The sequence below is a fragment of the Podarcis erhardii genome (genome assembly GCF_964252035.2).
Source record: "Podarcis erhardii genome assembly, chromosome: 5".
In the NCBI taxonomy this organism is placed as follows: domain Eukaryota; kingdom Metazoa; phylum Chordata; class Lepidosauria; order Squamata; family Lacertidae; genus Podarcis; species Podarcis erhardii.
The window spans coordinates 85399333-85418706 of NC_138509.1; the positions used below are offsets into that span (position 1 = coordinate 85399333).

At 39.6% G+C, this 19374-nt stretch overlaps 1 protein-coding gene and 1 long non-coding RNA gene across 14 annotated transcripts in view; one reads left to right on the plus strand and one right to left on the minus strand.

The window, feature by feature from the left end:
• The window catches only part of MECOM (MDS1 and EVI1 complex locus), a 481167-nt gene that overhangs the window by 283628 nt on the left and 178165 nt on the right, over window positions 1–19374 (minus strand). The window lies entirely within an intron of this gene.
• LOC309342388 lies at window positions 1431–14189 on the plus strand. 2 transcript variants are annotated; one of them, XR_014156762.1, is made up of 4 exons: window positions 1431–1654; window positions 3630–3740; window positions 4623–4782; window positions 14077–14189. It is a non-coding gene; the product is annotated as an uncharacterized lncRNA (long non-coding RNA). The 2 variants fall into 2 exon arrangements; XR_014156763.1 differs by having other exon boundaries at window positions 3630–3691.

The window sequence follows — 19374 nt, forward strand, 5'->3', positions numbered from 1 at the left end:
TCTGAAAGTGTGGCCCAGAGAAAAAAGTTTGAGAACCACTGGTCTATATGAACAGCCTTGATTTTCTTCAGAAAACCATTTTTAAAATTCTACCTTCAGAAAAATGACACTTTTGCCGTTGTGAAATAAAGTTTCAAACACATGATGAGAGGCAAAAATATCTTGGGAGGTTTTGCGCATCCCTGGCATTCATAATGTGCAGACTGAGTGATTAGTGAAGTCAGCAACAATTCCCAGTTATGTAGTATGTATTTCATAGCAGGCTGGTGTTCAGATTTTACATCTAAATGGGTACTACTCTCCCCTCGCCCCATTCTAGTGATGGTTTAATCATTTGTGGGTTTGCTTTGTATAGCTTTGTTACTACATCATGGAGACAGAGGCTGTTGTAGAACCATCCAACCAGAAAGTCTTTAATTATGTTATTACACTAATAGACCCTTAATTATATGTGGATGCCAGGATGCAACATCACAGTAAGCCCTTGAAATGCTAATAAAAACATGAGAAACCAATCCAGTAATCAGAAAAAGTATCAAATAATTCACCCTACAATGCCATCAACTTGAAAAGAAAAATCAAACCCTGGCAAGAATATTTTCCACCATTTATTTTGCGTGGGAAATTCCAAGCCTTACTTCCCCCACCGGCTACTTGTCAGCCGCCAACCATCATCAAATTTCTCCAAGGTCATAACAATAATAAATAGAACATACTTAGCTGATTGGGAAAGTCATGAATCTTAAGAGTATAGTATACATGGTATAGTATACTGTATAGTATACATGGAGATATATGCCATGACTTACTATGGTATCTTAAGTATCTTTATCATAGTGAAATTTGTTTTATTTATTTCTTTTTTTCCCCATCTTTGTCCAGCTTTAGTCCAATAAGGTGATCATATGTCTAAAACCATGTTTGTGAAAATAATTTCAAAATACGAAGTGGGAAATTCTGTTCTTGTGGAATTGGTCTTCCACATGAGCAAAGAGGGAGGAGGCTGGTTTTCTTTCTCTTTCATCCTCCTCACTTCATACTCTTCCTTGCCACAAGTGACAGCTGTGCCCATTGATGAGCAACAGGGGGGATGTGAAGAGGGAGAAAAAACAAGCCAGACATATTTCACCTGCCTCCGTGCAACTAGAGATGTAAAGGCCCAGAAAAAAAACCAACAGAAAAATACTGTATGTGTGCTTTTTTCCCAACGACTTGTTTTGTTTCATTTGTTTTGTTTTGAGAATATGAATAAAATGTTGAAGACACTGTGTATTCACTCCCCGTCAAAGGATATCAAAAAATTGCCTCTCTAACACAAGAGCAAGATACATTTCTGCCTCTAGGGGGCACTGCCTTTGTCACAAGAGAATGAAGAAGGATTCTATGTCTTCTTTGGTTATGGGCTTCTCCTTGCTGCTATAGTTAGCGAATCTATTTCTGTCCTCTTGACTTGACTAGGCCTCAAAGAACTGGTAATGGCAGAACCTACAGAGTAACTGAATTTTGTTGCGATCCAATATATTCTGCTGCAAAGAAAGAAACTGGTCTATGTTAGGGAATACTCCAAATAAAGAAATAAACTGACCTGTGAAAAGGTGACCCTGCTGAGCTAGAGCTGGGAATGTCTTAACTTGGTTATCCCAGCAAATCTAGGGTAAGATTTTGCACTTAATTATTAAACCAATAAGTTCAGCTAAGTGGAAACTTTAGTTATAAATGCAGTATTTTCCTAGACAGATCTCTGAGCTGGATTTTATATTTTTGATATTAATGGCACTAAATTATTACTTAACCTTTGACCCTCCAGATGCTTGTGAAATGCAAATCCCATCAGCCCTAGCAACCATAGCTAAGCAAGATTTTCCAGGCTGCATGAAGCATTTGACAGTTCAGAATTGGGGAGGCTTGCAAGTGATCCCTGACTGTCAAATGGGTGGGGAGCTTTGGATTGGATTGGAAATTTGATGAGCCATTTTCCGATTGAACAGTGTTAAGTGTTTCAGGGTAAAGATGCTCAACTTGTAATAAAACCAAATATTACACAGTAAAAAATACGTATTAAGAGGTCATTATCTACAAACTTAAGTGGCATTGCTACACAGAACCATCTCTGCAAACTTCTCTTTTTTCCGCAAATCTTTTTTATTGATTTTCAAATTTTTACAAACTGGTCACTAATTAAAACGAAGTAAAACAAATTTAACCTTTTTCCTAATCTGACTTCTTGCACGCCTTCCTGGATGTGTTGATGGTTCTCCTTAGTCATATTCCCCAATTATTTCTAGTTTATCTTCAAATGTTACAGATACCTTACATTACAATATATTTGCTTTTTAACTTAATTCCTTTTCAAACAACTATCCATCAACCAATTCCTGTATGTATATTAAGTTAAAATGTTCAATTTCAACAAGTGAGGTTACTTATCAGATTGTCAGTCCCTGCTAAATCTTTGATTAATATCAATTCACATAAAAAGAAACATCTTCTTCTTCCATCTCTGTGTGTAGAGACATGAAAATCTTCTTGCTGCTCAGCTCCTTTGTCCCATGTTGCATGTAATCTGTAGCCTTTTTTTTTTGAGATAGGAACTCCATGATCAACTATCTCACTCAATATATTTTCCCACCAGCAACATCATAGCAACCAGCCTGCAATGGGGGGGGGCACATTCTCCTAGATCTTTCACAATCCTTATTACAGCCTCTCCCCCTGATCTGAGCCGCTTGAGCAGATGTGTCCCACCAATGGAATTTCCATTTCATCTTTATGTAGACAAATCTGCTCCTTTCTGGCCGGTTTGCTTTTAATTCCTCCATCATATATTATCCAATGATCCAACAGTCTTGCAAACTTCAAACTTGTACCTACATATCACGACCTACTATCAGTGGCGTAGCGTGGGTTGTCAGCACCCGGGGCAAGGCAAGTAATTTGCGCCCCCTAACCCGTGGATTTGCCCTAACCCCAGATGTTGCGCCCGGTGCGGCCGGCCCCCCCTGCACCCCCCACGCTACGCCACTGCCTACTATGCTTTGATTCAACTCACTTCTTGAATATACCGTATTTCAAGATGAAGCATGTCATGTCTGAAGCTCCATCAGCTGCATTAGTTCACCATGTTGAAATCCTTTGAAAGAAACAACTTGTGTTGATTTGAGCATTAATCATCACATAAATAGAAGGGCTAGTAGTTGCAGTTGATAGGGAAAATGATAGTTGGTTTTGTTGAGAAATTCTCCCTGCTAGGTTCTAGTATTTGAAAGCATACCTTTAATTTTTGTATGAACACAATATGCCTAAATTGGTACCTGGCTGCTGTTGAAATGAAGTCATATTTTGAAGAAAGCCCATCACATACATCCAAACACTAACACGGTCATGGATGGGGATACTCAGTTAAATAGATGTTTGTCTAGAAGAGTCATCATCTGGCTAGCATCTCTGCTGAATGTTTCTAAGCAGCTAACTGATGTATACTAAACAAATTTGGTTTGGCTGCAGCTAAAGCCGCCCTGTGGAAATTCTCAACATACATTTGTTTGATTGAGCTGTCATTTTCAGTTGATCTGCTGATGATCTGTGTCACTTTGTTTAAATGTCCTTGCATTTTTTTTTTCTTTATACAGCAAAAAAGAAGAAGAAGAAAAGAGAAAAGAAAGGCACGCTTTCTGTGATGGATTAAATGAAGGTGAAATTCGAGAGTTACTCCTGTTTTCGATTTCTGTGTTCCCAGACAGGTGGGTCTGGAATGACAAAGAACTTCATACGCCAACACTTGAAAAAACAGAATAGAGTAGATGCCCTTATGATTTAAAACATCCACAGATGTGTCAGCTTCCAAATGCTCCTGTTTTAGGAGTCACTGGAATCAGTAACTGGAACAACAAATATTATTTATATAAACTGGGGTAGCAAAAGATCCTAACCTTACAGCCACACATCAAAATCTTTGCACAGGGAAAAGCCATCATGCAGACAGCACTTTACAGTACCAACTATTTTTGCTCCACAGAAACCTCTGTGTCTGCATTTTATTCTACTCCAGTTATCTTCTGCCATTGCTTCAAGCCATTGCAGTTTTTGCACCCTCAATACTACATCCTCATTATACCACTAACTCTGCACCCCTTACTTATGCCCTCTATTTTGTCTTATTTGGCCTTCCCCCAACTACTTAGCCTTCCTGCTACCCCTTCTCTATGCCTCCCGGTAGTAGCTATGGAGCAGGTCTACTACTGGAAGGAGTGTATGAGCAACCCGCTACTAATTCATATGGCACATCTCATCCAAGCCCACTATGCATAGGTTTGAAAAAAATCAGTCTAAATATTGAATGTACAGTTATGTACATGAATTATGTACAGTTGTACCTCTGGTTACATACGCTTCAGGTTACTGACTCCACTAACCCAGAAATAGTACCTCAGGTTAAGAACTTTGCTTCAGGATGAGAACAGAAATCGTGTGGCGTCAGCGGGAGGCCCCATTAGCTAAAGTGGTGCTTCAGGTTAAGAACAGTTTCAGGTTAAGAAGAGACCTCTGGAAAGAATTAAGTACGTAACCAGAGGTACCACTGTATATTTTAAGCATTTTCCTTGATTTAAAAAAAATATTTCTAGGATTCCACAATAAAGCTAGGAAAACTCTAACAAGGCATTTCTAGAGGTCTTCAGACTTTGACCATCATTTGATTCCTTTAAAAAAATTCTGATAGACATGTTTACTTTTTAACATCCATGGCCGGAGGATTTCAATACACAAATGCAGCAAATCAGGGAGGTATGCACTCTTCACTTGTCAGGAGAAAACTGTTTACATGAAAATCATGATTGTGTATGATTAGGCTGAAGCAGAAATACTGTTTTGTGTGTGTGTTAATATTTATTACACCAATGACATGCCACGGATAGACACGGAAACATTTAACCCACAGGCAGGTTAGTAGGAGAGCCAACAAGGTTCTGTCCAGATTTTTCATTGAACATTCAGTCTTATTTAATGGCAATTAGAAACTGGGGGAAAGCTGCTGTTTGGGGAAATATAAATACAGTTCTCCAGCATTCATCCTAATGGTTGGATATGCAAGGAAACTTTCTAGCTCATGGCACTAGAGGCCTCAACAATCTAGGATTTCCCATTGTAAAGAAAGGGAATTGAAGCTGAAAGGCGCAGTAAGGCTTGCTCTACCTTTCTTTGATTTTCACATGTTTTCCATAATGCCTATATGGGAAAAAAAGAAAAAGATGCCCCAACAGAGATCGCCAACATGGTCTTCATTGGTGATCATGGTCACTATGGTGCCTATGGTCTCTGGTTTGGGGGACCTCATGATTTTATTTTATTTTTTTGCCTGCAAGTGGGATTTTCTGAATGGGGGGGGGGAGGATGGGTTGCTAAGGCATGCCGTGTGTGCGTGCGTGCGTGTGTGTGTGTGTGTGTGTGTGTGTGTGTGATTGAGAGAGATGCAGTTGGCCATAAACAGAGGCAGAGATATACGTTGAGCATGTGTCGTGGGAAGACAGAAGCTAGGAATGTGAGTCTGTGTATGTATAGTCTGAGAGGGAGTGATGCACTTGGGCAGAGAGGGACATGTGAAGTGTGTGTCCATGAGTGAGTTTTTAACCTGCTATATTAAAAAATATTAAGGAAAATGTTTAAAATTGGAAATAATTAAGGATAAAGAAATTACAGACATGTATAATATAAGATATTACAAAAGAACCAGGGGAGGAAATGGAGGGAAGTCAAAGGATCTGAGTTATTCCAAAATATGGATTGAATATGGTGTGAAAATGTTTTATTTTCTTTTTCTTTTTTCTTTTAATTGTATTTGTTTGTTATGGTTTATATGACGATAATGTTTAAATGTGAAAATTAATTTAAAAATTATAATAAAGAGGAAGGGAGAGGAGGAGGAGGATCAATATTGTGTGATCTCCACAATCAGGGCCAGCTGACTTCCCATGGCAGCCATTTTGTGACTTGAGCCCACAGTACTTTCTCAAAGTTCAAAGTGTTCTCATAGGTCCAAAAGTGTTGGCAACTGTGTCCTACACCCATGTGCACGGTAACCCCTTTGTCACCAGCAAAATGAGGAGACTCTCCTTTTCTCCCTACACTCATAAAAAAGGGGAACAAACTAAAATAAAGTGACCAGAGCTCAGGAACCATAACAGTGCTGTTAAAAGAAACTACCAAATAAGAGTTCAGGGACACCACTTTATCATGAAATGGGTAAGGGCTGCTCTGCATACTTCTCTGTGGGAAACACATAAGATGTAAACACATAAAGCGTGTACAGTGGTACCTCGCTTCAGGTTACATTCGCTTCAGATTACAGACTCCGCTAACCCAGAAATATTGCGTCGAGTTAATAACTTTGCTTCAGGATGAGAACAGAAATTGTGCTCCGGCAGCACAGCAGCAGCAGGAGGCCCCATTAGCTAAAGTGGTGCTTCAGGTTAAGAACAGTTTCAGGTTAAGAATGGACCTCCAGAACGAATTAAGTACTTAACCCGAGGTACCACTGTACATGTGTCTTAGAGCATTAACTGGGCCAGAAGACCCAGAAATGTGTACATGAATGTTTAAAGGTATACACATCTTTACATCTGCAGAGCTGTTAAAATTTACTTTTTCCATTTTCATCCTGACTCATCCTCAAATGAGCTCAGGGCACTGTACATTGTGTCCCACCTCACTCCTACTCTGCTTTTGTCCTCACAACAACCCTGTGAGGTAGCTTAAGCTGAGAGATTGAGTCAACTTGGACCTGTGTGGGAAATATGAACCCAGGTCCCTCTGGACTTAAGTCCAATGTTCCAGCCACCTCACTATTTTCCCACAGACATCATAATGCTGCAAGCCTGAGAGTGGCTAGGGTGCACGTGCTTTTCACTCTTTCCACCTTCAAGTATTCTGATGTCCAGTCGCATGGGGGTCTTCTTATTGTCCTTCTACAGTCCCTGGTTCAAAGTGGGGAAAGACGCTTCTCAAGCCATCAAGGTCCCAGCTCACAGATTCTGTCAGGACATTTGAACCCAGTTGCTTCAGGAAGGTCCTGAAGGGTCAAAAGACATATCCTGGCATAGTTCTCTCTCTCAGTCATGCCTCTCCGTCCTCCTCAGAACACAGAGGCTGGTCCGTAGAGGGCCCTGATTGGTTTTCTACAACAGAGAGAGTTGGGGTCTGCGGTTATAACCGCAGAAATGAATCAAGAGAAAGTAGAATAGACTTTATTTTTTCAGTAGGTAGAGATTACTTTAGAATTTTAAACACATACACACTCAAACACCCTGCCAATAGAAACTATCAGAGCAGGGAAGAGGCTGGGCCAGAGAAGTCTTTTCTTGGAAATTACAGATTTTTATGTGCTGGAGATATTTTGTTTTTAATGTGGGGAAATATTACAAAATGCAAAGGGGTGGTGGTGGCTTGCAATAGGTGCAGTCCACTTTACCACCTCATTCTTCTGGATGTGCAGAGCAGGAGATTTGATCACAGGCCTTCCCAATCCAAGTCCAACTCTCTAGTCTCAACTATAGTTACGGTGTCCCATTGCGCCAGAAGCAGTTTAGTCATGCTGGCCACATGACCTGGAAAGCTGTCTGTGGACAAACGCCAGCTCCCTCGGCCTGCAAAGTGAGATGAGTGCCACACCCCATAGTCGCGTTTGACTGGGCTTAACCATCCAGGGGTCCTTTTCCTTTACCTATAGTACAGTTTACACTTGTACCATGGATCACAAACGCCTTGGTTCCTGAACAATCAAAACCTGGAAGTGAGTGTTCCAGTTTTTGAACGATTTTAGGAAGTCAAACGCCTGGTGCGGCTTCCGATTGGCTGCAGGACGCTCATAATGGAACACATTCTGTTCGAGAACCAAGGTACGACTGTACATGAATTTTTGTGCACGCTCTCACAGAACTATGTATGTCTTAACAACAACCACATGAAGACCAATATCTCCACTGCACATTTATTTCAGTCACTTTCCTGAACATATGCTGAACCTCGCCAATGAGGTTAAGCCATGGCATGATTATTGCGAACTGAAAACTCTCCCTTACTAGCACACACATTAGTAACCTTAGTGACTTCTTCAAGGCCAATACACAACTTTATGGCTGCATAAGCATTTGATTTCAAGCTTCCTGAGGTTGTCCTGTGCCCTTTAAAAGCATTATTGTTTGCAGAAATCTGCTATTGAAAGTTCACAGTACATTGATAATATTTGTCGCCTACTGTTAAAAGCACAGGAGCAGAACCCAGTTTTTTAAAGTTGGCAGCCCTATTGCCAATTCCACAGGCCTGTGCCACCATTAGGTAAGTGGTAATCCAGGGTAGCAAATGGATGGTGCAAAAACCTATCTCTGGACATCCATACAGTTGAGAATCTAATCATTAGATATTAGCTTCAAGTGACACAACTAAAAGCACAACCTGTGATTGTGACACATCTACACAAAAATCAATCAAAGAGAAAGATATTGCTGATTTTTCTGTTGCTTTGACCTAGCTCAGAATCTGTCCCTCTACTGAGCTTGTGACTGCTCAGATGCTTAGTATTTTGTTCTCTAGACATACAGAATCTGAACTGCAAAGCAAAATCATGAAAAATTCTTCTGAATAAACATAATAAGGGGGGCAGAAAGCAATAATTAAAATGATCCTCATCCTAAATTCATTAATTGCCTTTCACACAATCGTCTCAAAACAATGTACAATAAAAAGAGCGAAACAAGTTAAAAATACAAAAAAAACCCCACCACTGATACATTTAAAAGAGAAATATCTTCAGAAGTGGAAAAAAGTTGCCAAATAATAGGGAAACTGAGATTTCACCAATACGTTTAAAAAAAAAACAAAAAAAAAACCCCTACTCTAAATGCTTTCAGATTATCCTCCCTACTCTACTACCACCCATAGGTCTTGATCACAAAAGACAACAAACACACTTTGAATTTTGAAATGATATCTTCATTTTTTTTTTTCTTGTTTCCTAAATCTTAAACATTTGAGATGACTGAGGGAGGCCACTACTTCATTTTCCCTCTGAAATCTTTGCTAAAAAATATTTCATCTTTACAGTGCTATTAACAAAAATATATATATTATGTTGGCAAGGGGGAGGGGAAAGAACTTTCAGCTCTTTTCAGGGCTTGTTTTGTGACTGTACCCATTCTTCTTTTTTTGCTACCTATGATAGCCATTGTGTGCTTGCACCCATGACATTTTTATCAAAGTATGAGTACTGGCACCTAATCTGTACTTTAAAAACAAACAAAAAACTCTAGTTATATTACTGAAATACCTAAATTAGAAATTCATTGTACACTTTTCCTTGGAGTATAAACTCCACTGAACACAGTAAGATCTCATTGCAAGTAAACATGCCCAGGATTATACTGCCCAACTACTATCAAAGCTTCCGTCAGGCAGAAAATGTGTGTTTATTTTTACTTAAATGCTGCACTCTGTATTATTTCTGCTTCAAACATAGAAAAGGGAACTTAATGTTTAGTTGAATTAATCTTAGAGGGCCAGCTCCCTCTAGTGGGTTCCCTCCTATGTTGATGGCCCTGGTGGGATAACCTAATGGTCACAGTGCTCTGATTAGAGGTGGGAGATGCCACTTTAAGTTATCACAATTGCCCAGATATAGTATTTCATGGTCACTGGGGGTGGGAGGACAGCTTTGGGTTCTACCTGAGAGTGCCCAAGCGTGCCATATGGTGACACTGGACTTCCGACTTCCTTCCTCATTCTTTTAATTTCAAATGGGCAATTTTCATCATATGAAAATTTTCATCATACGATACACAGCATACATAAAATTCTCAGGAGGAACTGCATCCAGCTTTTGACCAGACCCAGCTTCAGCCAGGTGGTAGCCTCATGTGCTTCAAGACTATCTTGTTGGACTTGAAAGTGTGCATAAATCAGAAGTTTGTTTGATAAAATTTCTGGCAACAAAGGAATGGGATTGAGACAGCCAACAGCCCATTCCAGTCTTAGAGATTCAAGTGCAGAGTATTGCTGGAGCACTGGAAAACCAGGGAAGAAACCTACAATCTTTGTCCTGCCTTAGTAACTACTGTCTATTTAATAATATTATTTTAAATATAAGCCTCATTCGGAACTTTGGTTAGTAGGGAAAGTATAAACATTCTGATCAATTAATTAATCCCTCCCTCAACTAGCAAAAGCAAAATATATGCATGTGCCAAATTGGAATAAAATAAGTACATATTGAATCAAGTAGAAAGAATTATAGACTCCGCAGCTATTAAGGGAAACTCGCTCGAATTCCATGTGTCAGGAGGGAAACTATATATTTTTAATTATTATTATTCTTTTGGAAGTTTCGTTTTCTCAATGAAAATGGAGTCTATTATTACTTCTATATTGGCTACTGCAGCAGAAATCATATCCAGGACAACTTCCTCTTAGGAAGCAATAGTAGGAACCTGTCAGTGCCGAAGACAGGTCTATGTCTCTAATTCTAGCATATAACCATTTTTGATGATGTGATTGATGGGTTTGATAAGCCCTTGAACCACAGCTGTAGCTTCCATTCTGTTATTTGGGAAACTATCCTGCAGTATGGGCATTGTTTACCACAACATCCAGAGCACCCCAAACCATGCTAGCCTTCCTCTTATTAGAAACAAATTTTTAATGCCGATTAAAAATATAATCATCTCCTGTCTTTATGGGGAATGTGTGTTGTGTCATTTCCCCTCCTTCTCTTCTCATATATAGTTTTCTAAATAGGCTCAACGAAAACAGAGTCAATAAAACTAATAAATTTAATGGACCTATTTTTCTGTTGTGGTGGGGACAGAGCCCTGGTAACCGGAAAAACTGGGCTAAGATTTGAACAAGGGACACAGGCACAGGGAAGAGAACCACCTATCAGGCCAGAGTCATACCAGAGTGAAGCTCAGTATTGTGTGCACTAAGTAGAAGAAGCTGCCCAGCGTATCAGAGGCCACACTAACTCCTTACATTTAAAACACTAACATCGGGCCTCTAAAAAAAGTCACATGCATCTTCATTCCCCACTGACAGCCAGTTTAATCTCTAACCAGATCTGGCCCAACTGGATCTGACAGCTGTGGTTCTCAAAGCTGAACTGGTCTGGGCAGCTGAGTGCCATTTTGGATCTTAGATTTTAACATGATTTCAGTAAAGAGGAAGGGCGTAAATCAGGAAGAAGCATGTGGCTCAGACAACTTGCATTTTAAAACCGAAGCTATGGTCCGGAGGCACGTGAGGCTTCCATTTTACTGAAGCAAAACTGGCCTGAGTCTGGTTAGGGCCTAGATGGATACCTATGTAGAAATCAAGCCCATATTCTTACCATGACTGTGAACAGTCATGGCTGTAATTTGTTAAGGGTTCTGAGACTGGTTAAAACACCACTATTCCCCTCCCAGAACTACAATTCCCAGAGTTCCTTGGGAAAGGGGATTTATTGTTAAACCACTCTTGGAATCATTGCTCTGATTACCTGAACTGGAAAACATACATTTCAGGTTCTGGACTAAGGCACCATGGCCACAAGTAGCTCCTTTCTGATCCTAATAATACTGACAATTCAGTCTTGAAATTGGGCTCTCTCTTTGGCAGTGATAGCTTCTGCTGCAAAAACAGAAGGAAAAGCTACAAGTATGTGCATGTCCTTTATTTGGATCCTGGCTGTGCTTTCTAATGGGGCACTTGCCATGGTTTGCCTGACAGGCCAGTTGCCAGTTATACTAAAAGCAGCTATCATGACCTTTTGGCTTCACGCGTTGCCAATACCTATTGTACAGGACTCCATCTCTGGCACAGTTTGGAAGAAGGAAGTTGTCCTTCAATAGAGGCACAATATGTGAAACATGGCTGACAACTTTTCTCTTTAAACAGAACAAATCTTTCACTCACAGTGCTGCCTTTATTCCAGCTACAAGGTTGGAGTCTCCTTGAATCTGTTAGAAACCATTCCCGGAGAGAGGAAACAGACACTGTAAATGAACCATGACTCAGTACGTTCCCCTTATACCTGCAAATATCCAGTGGGCTCTAAAGAGGCATTTTCTGTTGGGCCTCTTTTCCTCAAACACAAGCTGTTACTCTCTGAGTCATTTGATTTTTAACTAATTCCAGCTATTTTCCATCCTTCTTTGGGAAAGTTTTAAATGTGCTTTCTGTTCTTCTTGCCTCCTTGCTAGTCTTTGTTTGATTGATCGACGAATAGATTGCTGTTTTCCTCCAAGCTAATAAACGAGAAATTTACATATGTTTAAAGGAATGAATATGTGCAAATGAACATTTGCCATTTCTTTTTTATTTCCAGAACAAAATGGCAACTCAATATAATATGGTAAATGTGGTCTCCTGGGAGTAAAACATAAAGAAAACCACCTCAATGCCATTTTCACAGTCTCCTGCCCTACACAATCACTCCCTTGTATAAAGGAGAGGGTTGAAAAGGTACAAGGGACATGAAAAGTATATGGGTTTGGGTTCAGCTAAATAGAAGGAGAAGCCTTATGCCATTCTCTCACATTCTCTTCAAACTATAATAAATCCCTCTTCTACAACGCTTGGAAAAACAGATCACTTGCAGGTGGTGTAAACCACTAAGATATCATGATGACACCAATACATGCCAGGGTCACAATTTGCCTAGTCCTCACTTTCTTAAGATGGCATAATGTGGTAGGGAAGAAACAAATATGGCCAGCAGTGTGGGAGTGTCTAGAACAGAAACCACATTTGAACCCAGGAATTGAAGCATTGAGTAAGTGGATGACAACAAGAAGCCACTTACATTTATAAGCCTTTTTCAGATGTTCTAACAGAAAACAATAGGCTCATTTCAGGCAGGGAAATGAATGCATGTAAGCTGGATGCTGAACCTGTCACCATCATGGCACACCATTTACATGTGAAGGGCTTTAAAATGTATGCAAACGAGTTTATAAAATGTAAATACATATGGATTTACAATATCTTAACATATTCCAGTTTGTCTAAAGACAAACAGTATGAACATATGCTAATTGTCAACTATTTTGCCTACTGTTAACCAAGTGGCTGATGGTATCATCTTGTCCAGGTGATCTTCCCTACATATACTAGGCCCTCCCTTTTCCTTATTTTTGATTCTTTCCTCGTTTGCCCCATGTCATTCCTTAGCCGCAACAGGCATGAAACACAGCATGCACTTTCTACGCAGGTGGTAGCTGATTATTATCTCAAGGTAGTTTTCATCCTATAACTCCTATCTACATATGTTTTTAAACACCACAATGTGTTTTCAGCTAAATCCTCTTGCTATCTTGAGTCACTGAAATGTCTGCATTTCTCTCTGGAACTATGAACTGTACCCACCACTGGAGATAACTGTGCTGTGCAAAATACCATAGAAACAACTCCTGAAGCTGTACTCACAATAATGAAAAGTGATTAGAATCTCCACTTCATCCATCAGCAAGTAAAGAGAGAGTGCAAACAAGTCCCATTATTTAACCATTCTTTACTACTCTGATTGTGTGTATGAAAGAATTTTTTAAGGGATGACAAATCAAACTAAATTATTTGTAATATGTTACAGTTAAAGATAAGTTACAGTGTTTTTGTAAATCAAAACAAAATGTATTTGGGTTCTGCATCCTTCAGGTTTTCTGCAACTTTCTCAAAAATCTCTGATGTGAGATATCAGATTCTGTGCTGTTAAATAACCCACTAATAGCCCCTCTCTGCCGCATTCAAGTTATATAGTTTAATAATGAGCATTATTATTAAGCAGGTTCTGTCTGCCTGTCTTCTTGCCTTTCAGTCCCCACCCAAAATTTGGCACAATGAACAGGTCACAACTACACTTGAGCACATGCGCACACCCACAAACATGTAAGTGGTTTTGCTGCATTTAGAAAAGGAAAAAGAGTCAGCATTGCATTTGCTAGTAATGTATGTCCTCCACAACTCTATTTCCCCCCAACTTGTATACTTGCCTAAGACTGGTCATTTGTTACTTGCTACTTCAAATTGATTTCCTTTTGCCTTTGCTTTTTTCCCCAGCCACAAGTACAGAGAGCAAACAGCACAATTTATACCAGCCATCGAGAACCAATCGTTAGATAACCAATCCCGTTACTAAAAATGTTGGAAGTAAAACAATAGTTTAATTTTAACTTGGCTTTCATTTCTTGCTTTACTACAAAAGGTTCAAAGGAAGGCCAAACATTAGAACTTAGTGGCTCTTTAAGCATAATGCCAATTCATACATTATAAAAGAGGCACAGGAACTGTTTCATAGTGGCTTCCATCTGAATACTGGAGAAGCGCAGAGCACATGGACTACGCCAATTGTATGAGACCTTCCCACTCCTTAGAAGCCCACACTCTTAGGTGAGTGTTGAGTGGATTGGAGAGGCCCATGTAATCCTCCAATACTTCACTCTGCTATTCAGTCATGAGCAGCACTGCCCCAAAGCAAAGGTCCATAGTTCACTGGTAGAGTATCTGCCTTGGTGTCTCCAGACAGTGCGGGGAAAACCAAGGAGAGCCACTGCCAGTCAATGTTGACAATACTGAGCTAAATGTGTCAATGGTCTGACACATAGACAACTTCCTATGTGGTTCCTAAAACATTCTGCCTGTTGCAGCCCCTAAATGCCCACATCCCACTACTCTGGCACCATCTAGACAATAATCCCTGCCTTTATCTGTTTCCCCTGATGGCACTTCATGAAGCAGGGTCACTTCATGATGATGCATGGTGGAACAGTCCATGGACACAGAACATGGCAATATAAACCTGTCTTTGTTTTTGCATTTGGTTTGCATTCAGCAATTTGGATCTAAATCAAAATACTAGTCCGATGCAGAAGGACAAATAGCTCAGTGGTAGAAGGCACATTCTGCACGCAGAATTTACCTGTTTCTATCCCTGGCATCTCCAGTTTAAAGGACATCAGGAGGGAAGCTGGGAAACACTGCAGCCCAAGACCTTGGGCAGTACTCCTAGATGACCAGGTTCATAAGCTGTATGCACACATGAGTGCCACAAGCAGGGCTGAAGTGGGGTGGCCATGAGTCCTACTTTATCTTGGATGCATCAATCACACTATCCCCTTTGAGAATAGAGACTCCATGCAGCATTGATTCCCAGCAGTGGCATCCTCCCAGAAGATGGACTAGGGTTGCAGAGGTGCAGCAGTAACACTGGTAGCACATTTGCAAAGCTAAGCAGGGTCCGGTATGGTTTCAAATTGGATAGCAGACCATGTGTTGAGATTCCTACATTACAGCAGGTTAGATTATATGACCTTCAAGGTCCCTCCCAACTCTACAATTCAATGATTCTATACTTCTCTCAATTACATAATTCCATTCTGCTCTGTTTCTGCATTAATCTGTGCTTTTAAAAAATGTTTCTGTTAACATACATATTTAAATATGTATTTCCTCCCAAAATAATATTTAAATGTGTCTTATGATTTGTGTAAACTACCAAAAACTGTGTCAGAGAAGTCCTGTAAAGAGCTACATTCCAATCCACACATTAGTCCAAGATATTGAATTCCTCAACCATCCCTCAAAATGTTGGAATAAAATGAAGTGGTTCTAGTAATAAGGTAAAATAAGAATATGCAAGAAGGGATGGATATCAGATGAAAATTTGAAGTTAGAATATGTGAAGACAAATAACTAAGGGTAAAATATGAGGTCATGAATTTGCTGAATAAATTTTTAAATGGAATACAAAAAAGGGAGGTGTGAGGAAGTCATGAAAATAAGTAAATGAATGTAAGACATTATAAAAGAGGGATCTTTAGTTTTTATTTTTTATTTTTATGTTAAATTTTTGGTTTTTGTATTTTTGTATTTTTCTTTTTTGTGTGTGTTATTATTTTGTAACTCTTTTCTGTTAAAAATTTAATAAATATTATAAAAAAAAACCACCAAAATGTTGCACAAGGATCGATTGCCTGCAGGTGCTCAGGTAGCCAAGGGGGTGAAAAAACTTCCCTGAGGGAAGTGTGCCTTTAATTTTAATCCATAAAAAAGAACCCTATGCTGCAAATAGCAAAGGTCCGGTAAAGACTGTAGCACTGGAATAGGTAGATAAATGACTCTGTACATATATACTGACAAACTGGACCTTGAGGACTTTTAACTCAGGGAAGAGCACACTCCTTTGATTCGTCAACTATGGGCAACCATACCTATATTATGATATTGGAGAAAGCACAAGGCAGTCCAGAATAACTATTTTAGCTGAACCAAGTCTAAAGGCAAAGTAGTTCAAAGAGTTGCATCAGCATCTACATTTCAGATGCCTCCAAAGTTCAAGTGGTCTTAGTCAAGGTTTCTGAGCTTAATTGTTAAGGAGATACCATGGACTCGCTGTAAAAGGGGAATCCAACCAAAGGCAGGTGCCATCTTTTCCAGCGGAGTGTGTGTGCATGTAATTTTCTGTCCTTATTTAAGATTCATCACTAATTCATCTCTCTCTGTGTCTGCCTCTGTCTTTCTCTCTTTTTAAAAGACACATTAATTCACCCTATGCTATCACATAAAACATGCAGTAAAGGTTTGGGAACTGCGCGTGAGAAAGATGGGGAGAAAAGAAGCTCACCATAGTGGCTGAATGGAAATAAATGCATAATTCAGCCCCTTAAAAAATTGTCCTTGGCATTAATGAGGAACAAATTAGCTACTCTCCTTGGGTGTCTACCAGAAATAATAGTAACAAGTGGAGCCTTACCCCCACCCCTCAGTCGTATGTTCGTTTGTAGATAAGCGCTGCAGAGAGAGGTAAAATTATGTCTTTTAAAAGTTTGCCTTTTTTATGGAGAGATGTAAATGATAGGGTTGGATCTGGGAAGTGTTTCAGAAATGTATATTCCACTGAGACAATGGCTTTTGTCATCAGAAGAAAGAATCAGGGACTATCAAAATGAACCAAAAAGAACAGCAGGCTTAGCCGTGGTGTATATTGAATCAGTAAACAATACCCGCACCTTTTTTCAAACTTACTGGATAGCCATAAGAAGGGAGTGATGATGGGCATACAAGGGAGAGCGGCAATGAATTTGGAAAGTGCGTGCACTAATAGCAAAATATTAGGACAAACAAAATTGTTGAAAACGCTGTTAAGTATACCATGGTGTACATACACATTTCTGCTTAAGATTTAACAAGGTGGAGGACTTCTAAGTATGTGATGACTTTTAGTTTGGAAAAAGAACTAAAAAATGGCTGAGGAGCAGAATAGACAGAGGATTATAAAATTATGCACAGTGTGCAGATAGTCATCTAACTGTACAGTTGGAAGGGTCTTTGTAGGTCATCTAGTTCAGTCCTCTGTTCAGTGCAAGAAATCCAGCACTGCAGCATCCTGAAAAGATGGTAGTTCAGCCTCTGCTTCAAGACCTCAAGGGAGGGGCAGCTACCAGGTAATTGGTTCCATTGTCTCAGTGGTCGTATCTTCCAGGGGTTTTGACTAACGTTCAGGCAAAATCTATCTTCCTGTAACTGAAGCCCATTAGATCTAGTCCTACCCTCTGGGGCAACAGAGATTTGCCCTCTCCTATGAGACAGCCCTTTAAATATTTGAAGAGCAATATTATGCCCATCCCCACCCCTCATAATTACCTATTTGGGCTAAACATACTGCTCTCCACCTTTGTTTCCCTTTACTGAGCCTACTCCAATTTACCTAGAAATAATGGTTATAAAAAACTATTTTACTCTCTCTCAGAATTCTAGAGCTCGGAGTTATGCAGAAGATTCGTGACACAATACATGCCGGTAATTAGCATATCTTATGGGATTCACAGCTACCGGATGTACGATGGCTTTAAATGTGGACATCATTACATAATTTTTACAGGGATAACGCCTTGACGGACAGCATTTCAGGATTTCACCCACCACCAAATCCCAGAATTTCTGCCTGGAATCTTTGTAATGAGAAAGCTATTGAGTGGGGGAGGGTGTCTCCCCCCATGGCAAGACAAAATAATGGTGTTGAACTGAGCAAACAAGCAAGCAGGCCTTTGCAACTGAAAGACAGATTTTGTTACAATGCAATTTATTTGTATAATTTAATTAACCTGCCAGTGTCTCATCTATTATGCAGATGCAGATATACTAAGAATACCTATCCTTACATATCTCAAAAGACAAAACAAATGGCTCCGAGAAATGAGGTCTTGGTGTACTGCCTCCACCTCATCCCCTGCACCTCCCGGTCTTGTGCTTGGATCTCTTTCACCATTGCTTTTGTAACTAGCTTCTGGGTAAAATTCATTAATTTTTATTAACAGGGAAAACATTTGTCCCCGTGACAATATTTGCATTGCCTGAATGATTTTCACCTCTGCCACAAGGTGTACTATCGGCTCATACATCACCCGATTACTTGGAGAACAGAAAGACCCTCAGTCATTAGTGAGTGAATTAAAGATGATCTAAAGAGCTATTAATCACACTGACAAAAGCCTTAATGTTGCTGTGACCCTTCTGGAGCCTGGGGACTAAAAAGGAAGCAGAGGGAGAGAAAATGGAAACATATGTTTTCTCCAAAATAACCTACCTTAGGAGAACTGTCAGAGGGAGAGTCCCGTCAAGTCGAGGAATTTTGCCTCTGGATTATATAGGGAATTGTTTGTATAATCAACCCTCCTCACCCCCACCAGTCCTTTCAATTAATTTGTTTATGATCAATATAAACACTTTATAAGTGGCATGAATGCTGCGCTCACAGCCTAATTTTCTTAATCAGAATCTATTTCCAAATCTGGTTATTCTTTGCCATACTGTGCTTAAAAAATTATTATTAAAATAAGACAACAAAGCATGCATTTGCCAAACATGCCAATACATTTGAAGAGAATGTACAGGGAGATTATTGCAGCTATTTGTGCTCAAACATTGCCAACTGACCTATTAAACTGCATAATATAAGAAACTATCTTAATTCATTTTAAACACTGCACACAGTGTGCAGAAGAAGGGTGTTTCGGCTTGATTTTAACATTGTTCACTACTAGAGAAGTCTCATTGGTTTCAATAGGACTTACTCTTGGGAAAGTGTGTTTAAGGTTGCTGCTGTGCAGAACCTTATGCATTTTATTCAGATGTAAATTTCACTTGGCTCAGCAGGATTTCCTCATAAGTAAGGTAGCAGCTCTAGAGTTTTGCAATATTTTTACGTACTTTAGAGCATAAACTGCTTTGGAGGGGCAAATTTCGATCAAATTCTACCAATTTAATTGGTGTATGTGTGCATGCAAAAATTCATATTTTTACAGTACAGTCCTACACATGTCTACTCAGGATAAGTCTCATTAAGTTCAATGAGACGTA